This window comes from Mastigoproctus giganteus, chromosome 3 (genome assembly GCF_048544385.1).
Source record: "Mastigoproctus giganteus isolate SK-2022 chromosome 3, ASM4854438v1, whole genome shotgun sequence".
NCBI lineage: Eukaryota > Metazoa > Arthropoda > Arachnida > Uropygi > Thelyphonidae > Mastigoproctus > Mastigoproctus giganteus.
The window spans coordinates 136,352,015-136,360,436 of NC_143577.1; the positions used below are offsets into that span (position 1 = coordinate 136,352,015).

Sequence of the window (8,422 nt, forward strand, 5' to 3'; positions counted from 1 at the left end):
CAGTTCAAGATGCAGGCTAACCATTGTTTTATAGAAAGGGATAATCACATCCTTATCCCACTTAGAAAGTTTCTGTATATCACGGACAAAACCCCATAAGCTGTCCTGGCAGCATGTCTGCACTGCTCAGGTAACTTCACACCTGACTGCACAATGACCCCCAGGTGTTTTCCATTAAACTGAGTGTAGTAACACACATTTGGTACGTTTATCTGGAAATACTGCTACCTATATGCAGAACTTTGCATTTATCAATGTTTAACTTCAACTAGCAACTCTCATCCATCTGCCTAATTTTTATAGATCTTGTTCCAGCAGCTTGCCTTGATTACTGTCCTTAACCACCCTGCCAACCTTTGTAGCATCTGCATACTTAGACATTAATCCTTATATACCTTCATCAATATCACTGATAAATATTAAAACAATGGGTTCAGAACTGAACCTTTGGGAACTCCACTAATAACATTAGTCCACGAAAAGCAGTGCCTATTGATAACCACTCTGTCTTCTCCAACAAGTTGCTGCTATGGATGCATAATAGCAACTTTCCCTTAATGCCACATGGCTCCAGTTTGTATGGCAATCTTCTATGTGCAACGGTATCGAAAGCATTCCTGAAATCCAAGCATATGATTTCAAAATATATTTTTGCGTCCAGTTCCTCTGTGACTGCATTGTAGTATCCAATAAAATAGGTCATTCAAGACTTCCCCTTAACAAACCCATGCTCTGTCTGAATTATAACCGCAGTCTTGTCTAGATGATCCTGCATTACTTCATGAACCAGTGACTACATTATTTTCCATGGAATCAGATGTTAAAGTAGCAGGTCTGTAATTAATCGAGTCACTCTTTGTCTCCCTTTGTGAATTGGCGATACATTTGCACTCCTTCAGTTTGTGGTGACCTTCCCTGAATCCAGGGATGCTTAGGGTTTGCTTACTTTTTCCGCTGCCACCTTTTATATAACTGGATAGATCCCATGCACTCCAAGCATGTTTTTCATTAACTGTTTTCTTTATATGTTTATTTCATCAGCAGTTTTCCTGTTATATCTTTGAAGGGCAATTCTGTTTCACTGTATTTTCATGTGACACCTCTTTTGCTTTTTCTCTTATGTAACTGGTGCATATCATTTGACTTGTAGTGCTATTGATTGTGCTTCATGTGGTCATTTTGATTACAGTGGCTTGGAATTGATATAAACTGACTTACTTTTTTTTTTTTTTGGAAGTCCAGGTCTTATTCTTTTCTGCTAGATCTTCTGCTGTAGTTTTTCTTTCTCTTACCGTTTCACTTTACTTACACTATGGAACAGGGTGGGCAAACCAACTCAGGTTGGACTACGTGCTTGTTCTTTCCTTGATACACCTTGGAAATGGCCCAGCTCCAAGTGCCACGAACGGAAACCATAATCTCAATAGTTCAGGTTAATCTTAGTGCAGTACAGAACAAAACTGTTCTTTTAGTGATGAACTTGACATCGATGGTTCGACTAATGATCCTGCTCAGATAGCAAACAAACTGAATGAGTATTTTGCATCTACATTCACACGAGAGGAATTATTAAGGTTTGGAAATGGCAGAAGGTTATAAAATTGTAGCAGGGTACTTAATGATTTTGTAATAACTGAGAGCAAAGTGGAGGAGAAATTGTTGAAGTTAAACATAAGAAAAGCACCTGGGGTGGATGGGATCTATGCAGTTATATTAAAGGAGGCGGCTAAGCAAACACTTAGCCATAATTGAGAGCATCCTTGGACTCAGGGGAGATTCCCACGGCCTGGAGATGTGCAAATGTATCCCCAATTCACAAAGGGGGATCGAAGGGTGACACGAGTAATTACACACCAGTTAGTTTAACTTCTGTTCCGAGTAAAATAATGGAGTCACTGGTTAAAGATGCATTGCAGGATCATCTAGACAAGACTGCAGCAATAATTCAGACACAGCATGGGTTTGTTAAGGGAAAGCCTTGTCTGACCAATTTGATTGGTTATTATGATGTGGTTACAAAGGAACTGGATGCAAAAAATAATTTTGATATCCTATATTTGGATTTCAGGAAAGCTTTTGACACTGTTGTGCATGGAAGACTACTGTACAAATTGGATCAAAATGGTATTAAGGGTAAGTTGCTACAATGGATAAAAGGATGGTTAAGTGGGAGAAGACAGAGGGTGGTAATCAATGGGTGCTGCTCTTCGTGGACTAATGTTATTAGTGGAGTCCCACAGGGTTCGGTGTTGGGTCCACTGTTGTTTTGTATATTTATCAATGATATTGATGAAGGTATATCAGGCTTAGTGTCGAAGTTTGCAGATGATACAAAGGTTGGCAGGGTTGTTAATGACAGTAATGGCAGTGTGCTACTGCAACAGGATCTAGATAATTTGGGCAGATGGGCTAAGAAGTGGCAACTGAAATTTAACCTTGACAAATGCAAAGTACTGCATATGGGTAGAAGTAACCCCAGAGAAAAGTACCAACTCTGTGGTACTACACTTAAGGTGGTAATTGTGCAGTCAATATGAAGTTTTCTGAGCAATGGAGATAGGCTGCCAGGGCAGGTCATGGGGTTTTGTCAATGATATATGATATTTTGCTAGCAGGGAAAAGGAGATGATTGTTCCTCTGTATAAGGCAATGGTCAGGCCACGTCTTAAGTAGTGAGTATAGGTCTGGAGGCCTCATTTTAAGAAGGATGTCGATTTGCTTGAGCGTGTACAGAGAAGGGCAACAAGATTGGTGAGGGGAATGAAAGGATCGTCTTACGAAGAGAGGCTTAAGTTCTGCAAATTGCAGTGGCTAGAGACTAGGCACCTGCGCGGTGATCTGATTGAGGTGTATACGGCCTTGAATGGGTTGAGCATGCTGAATTCTGATGGGATCCTTCCACTTGTTCAGATTACGAACCTAAGGGAGCATAAATTCAAATTAAGAAAAGACAGATGTGCGGAAATTTGCCTTTAGCCAGCGGGTGGTTAATTGCTGGAACAAACTTCTATCTGTCGTTGTGGAAGTTGATAGGTTGAATAAATTTAAGGAGGAACTGGACAGGCATTTGGAGGAAATGGTGTGATTTTTTTTTTTTTTTTTTTTTTGCTGATGCTGCATAAGCTCATAACACTTGCTTTCTTGCATCACATGCCACTATTAATTGTAGAAACCTGCTCTACAATTCATCAACAACACTAGATTGATTTGCTTTACTATAAATGATATATCTACACTTATATGGTGTGTTTTTCTGATTAGCCAGAACTGTCTACATCATACAAATAAAAATGTTATGCATATAGTGCATTCAGCTTCGTCATCAAGGTGCTCTTTTTTGTGAAATGTTCACTCATTGGAATATTGTTCTGTATAAACACATTTAAGTACAGGCATTTAACTGGATGGGAGAAAATCAATTATTCGATACTCTATTTTTCTATAGTTAAAAAAAAACAAAAAACACACACTTCTACTTTCTTCGTTATTTATGGAGGGAAAACTACAATACGATGTCAATAAGTAGTGTATGGCACTACTTGATGACATCAGAACATATTTTCAATAATACAGTTCCGAACATACAGCAAATGGAACAGTTTGATATGCTTTATTACAACGTACTCACTCTTGGACAATGTTAGATTTCCGAAATGTAGGAATATTGTTAAATTAAGATAATATTGACTGTCGTGGTAAATTAATAAAATTATACGCTATTAATTTCAACATTGTATATACTTAGTTAAGAAAGACAGCTATACATAAAAATAAATAAAAAATCAACCTCCCCAAAACATTTTTGGGAACACCGAGACTTCACACCCACAATAGGGATGTCAGGCCTCCTACTTCACTTCTTTTCTCATTAACGGATGACCAGTCGCTCGAAATGTTGATGCGAGTCCACTGGCCTTCAGTGTTTTGTTTTTCTGTTTGCTGTAAATCAAATGACCGATTCGGCTGTAGTGAGCAAATTGTATAGCATATTTACCATACAATAAAGATTTATTTTCTTAAAACTGGCTAAAAAGCCATATATTTTTTTGCATTCTAACGATAGAATGTATAGAACTACTGTTCACTCACTTGCCTTTGCGCTTCACAAAACAAAAGGAAGAGGTTTGAAAAAAATATATGAACGATATAAAAAAAAAAATTCATCATTGAATTCAAAAACAATTTTATAATTTTTCGAACTTCTTTACTATATATATTTTACATTAATTCAGCAGAGAAAGCACATTTAAAAAAAATGTGCTTTCTCTGTATTGTTCTGGATTTATTTTTTCTCCATTAAGTCCCATTTGGATTTTGTGCTTGGGAAATTTACTCATTTTTAACGCAGCGCTTTTCAGAACATCTAACGAGAAATGGCTGTACCATCAACTAACATTTTTATAATTTCATAAGTATACCGCCACGCTTTCCAACTTGCTTTGAACAAAATGAGCATTATTTGTCACCAAGGTTAAGATCAATCAACACTATTCGCAACCACCTAACGTTGAAGTGTACGAAAACACAGTCCCTTTGTTCACTATAACTTGCCACTTGTTAGATTCATTTTAAAATAATTACCACTTGAATGAAAGTTTCACAAACTGCGATGGAAATAACGCACAAAAATGCTTAAACTTGCAAAACAACACATTGCATGTGGTATCTATCTGTTCAGTTTTCTTTTTTCTGTTCTTTTTCTTTAAGAAAAAAGTACAAATATGTGTATATTTGGGGGGGGGGGGGGTTTGAAGGTTCATTCGCGTAGCTTTTACCTTCTTTTATTCTTGTTTATGAGACTACGTGATGTCATATGATCACAGTACTGCTATTCAACGTATTGCTTAGAGATAGGGAGGGGAAAAGATGATAAAAAGTACTCCCAGTAACTCAGACGGCAATATCAAATGACCAATGTCGGCAGGAGTGGTACAAACCAGGACGCTCTAACAGACGCTGCGAGACAGGAGGGAAAATGGAGGTGGGTCGGTAGATCAGCGACATTGCAAGTCACGAAATAAAGAGAGGGGTGGAGGGTTGAATGATGAAGGGTCGATATCACACATATATATATATATATATATATATATATACACACAAAAGAATCTGGCAGGATTTCCTTTCAAATATATGAACAAATTATGATCTCACCTTTTCGAAGTTCTCTATAATGGCGAACAGCATTTTTTTCTGTGTATACACGGCCGGCCAAAGTTTAAAAAAAAAAACTTTTTCTTTTTAAAAGAAAAGCAGACGCGATACACTACAGCGAACGCTTTAGGCAAATGGTATTTAGAATACTAGAAGGGGAAAAAATCTCAAATCACTTTTTTTTTGGTTTTTGCAAGTTATTAAGAGTGTGTCACAAATATACCACCAATTCTATAGCGAAAACATTTATTACTTAGTAAATTACTTTATATACCTTAACTAGCGAAAAACTGTCCGAATTAGTCGATGCAGAATCAAAGTTACTGCGCGATAATAGAAAGTTGATGTGTTTGGCCCCAGCAGAAGCATCCATAGATCAATGCTCTAACAAGCATTGCGGCACGCGTGGTTAAGGACGATGATGATGAAAATAGCATGTCCGTGTAAGGCTTTGACTAATCTAGTAAAATAAAACTATTAAGTGCAATAATTACGTATTTTCAAACTGCTGAAGAGAGCATTGCAGGTAAGAATAATAACAGTGAATCGTTTAATAATGAATAGATAATATAAGCAGTATTATCGCATCCCTGTAACTGGAAAACAGCCCCCACCTCACACTTTTCCTTAGAGAATTTCGCAATACATCGGATACTCCTTTGGCTGCTCAATGGTTTAGTTCAACACCAGTTTCCGAACACTGCTACTGCTATACAGTACTGTGTAACAAAATCTCACTTTAACGGACTACGGACAGCGTTCACTGACCATGGCTTTCTGTACTTACGGTACCAAAAGAGGTGATAATCTCAATCTGAGGTATTTACCATTAGTTGGACCACTTTCAAAGCAAGGGATTTTCTTCAATCACCTTCTACCAGCCTGCCGAGTGTGTCAGACCTCGAAGTGAATCATATGAAACTACAGCTAGTGTACTAGAGAACTCTTTACTCTAAATAAGATGCAGTCAATTTCCACCGCCATTAAACGATATGGCCAAATTTCGAGCTCTTCTACTTCACACAACTGGAAAAGGCAGTAAAACACAGTACTACAATACTTAAAGATGTGTGTGTGTTTTTAAGAGTAGCGCAACATTCTTTTTAATATCTCAGCAAATTCGGCGACTATTTGTACTTCTTTCGTATAACAGACAGGCCTCACATACATATATTCCAGTTGAGCAAGGTATTATTGTGTGTGTGTGTGTGTGTGTGTGCGGGCGCGTGGGCTGCAAACACACATTAAGCTCCATAATTACCCCAAACAGTTTGAACAATTCATTTAAGTGTTATGAATTATATGCATATACTGTATATGTTAATCATATATATAATATCGATAACAATATAATATAATATTGATAACAATAATAGGATATAATCACATTACTGAACGACTAAGCAAGCAAGAAAAATTATTAAATTATTAAACTGGGTTGTGGATCCGGGTTGTTAACCAACTTTAAATAAGGTACGTAAAATAATTTTGACTTCCCAATTAAAATTATACTAAAAATGATTAAAATGACGCATGCGTAACGCTGTATGAAAACGATTTTTGACTCATTGGAAGTTTCTAATAAATCAATGGGCTTCATCCCTGGAAAATGACCCAACACATACAAGTATGTAAAGGTATAATTTTCTTTTATATATTAAATAACATCTGTACTTACTGCTTTCGGTGTTCAGTTCAACTTTCCAAACGAATACTCTTCATTTATAACGAATCCCTTGCACAGCAAGGTGAGAGGGCTGAAACCAAACACTACATGGAGACACAGAAAGAAATGGTAATGACTTGTCACAATCTTTATGTGCAAAGTACTCCTGCTTCTTTTCTGGCAAAGAGGAAATTAAAGCCCATAAAACGACAAATTATCTTTAATAAACACACACAGCATATACTACGAGTGGGACGTCCGATCTCAACGCAGACGGGACAGGTAACAACACGGAGCGAATAATCACATCGAATGCTAACTTACAAGTTTTACCTGCCGTAACTTCGGTACAGTTGTCGTTGGTTGTTATCCTGCTGCAGAACGCACTACACTAACAATCTCTCGGTCACCTCCCTTTTACCAGCACCTGTTGATTAACCTGTTGTGCTGGTGGCGACAGCACTTCCCATGCCACCCGCGGTAAAAGCGAAGATCAAGGCAGCGGTGCACACTATAAATCTCCGAATAGCCAGATGATAAAATCGCAGTCGAACACAACACAGCATACTTTTATTTCGAGTGGGTTATCGGACAATTAGTCGTATTCCTCGAAAAAGAACCTTTGTTTCGAAGAGCAAATCCGAACGACGACGGCAGCCCTTAACATACAGACAAACAGCGACAGCTCAAATTGCACCACACAAACAACCACTAGCGAGAAAATGCGACAAGAGGTCCTCTGCGGCCGTGACGAAGCCTCTCTCACGTGGTTTCTGATTGCGCATGACTCATAGGTTGATGGCCGGAACGACCTCAGAAAGAAAGCGGGAGTTTGAAATCAGGGAGTATACCTGTAAAGAAACACGCACGTGGCGCGTACAACTTTCTCTTTTTGCATTCAAATTATTTTTCTGTTTTGTTTTTTTTTTTCATACTTAAAGAAAAATATCATTCCATCTGGATTAATTAATTATAAAATCTCTATCTCTTTGTTTATCGCAATACAAAGAAGAAAATGTGACCAGTTGACTACTTTTATACACTGAGTGATCACTGAATTATAACCTCCTACCTAATACTTAGTAGGTCCTCCTTTTGCCCTCAGTACAGCAGCTATCCGACGTGGCATTGATTAAACAAGTTGTCGGAAGCTTTAAAAATTGATCTTTGAAAGTCGGGAGGTACGGTCAACTATACACATGTGTGTAATGCGGTCAGCGATGCAGGTATGGAGCTGGTTGGTGTATCCAGACGCCTGATATGTCTTTCCATAGTGTCCCACAAGTGCTCTATGGGATTGATATCGGGTTAGTTCGGAGGCTAATCGATATGCTGGAAGTCAGAACTGTATTCCTCCAACCAGTCCTGCACAACAAGTGCCCGATGGCTCGGCGCATCTTGGAAGACCCCATTGCCATTCGGGGAAAAGTGTAACATAGTGGGGTGTACACAGTCAGCAAGCAGTTGACGATAGCGGAGACCACTGATACGTTGTTCCACATGCACCTGGGGTCCAACTACCTGCCACTGAAACGTGACCCACACCATACAACTGCCTCCACCGGCCTGCACTTTTGATACCATTCATGATGGATGAAGAGCCTC

General features: G+C 38.4%; 1 protein-coding gene across 2 annotated transcripts in view; it reads right to left on the reverse strand.

The window, feature by feature from the left end:
* Nucleotides 1-7,520, reverse strand: part of rols (zinc-RING finger and ankyrin repeat domain-containing protein rolling pebbles) — a 428,429-nt gene extending 420,909 nt beyond the window's left edge. For both annotated transcript variants that reach the window (XM_090369443.1, XM_090369446.1), the window contains exon 1: nucleotides 6,830-7,520. The gene's annotated coding sequence lies outside the window, so the exon portion shown is untranslated. The remainder of the gene's footprint in view (nucleotides 1-6,829) is intronic.
* Between the last annotated feature and the right edge of the window lie 902 nt (nucleotides 7,521-8,422).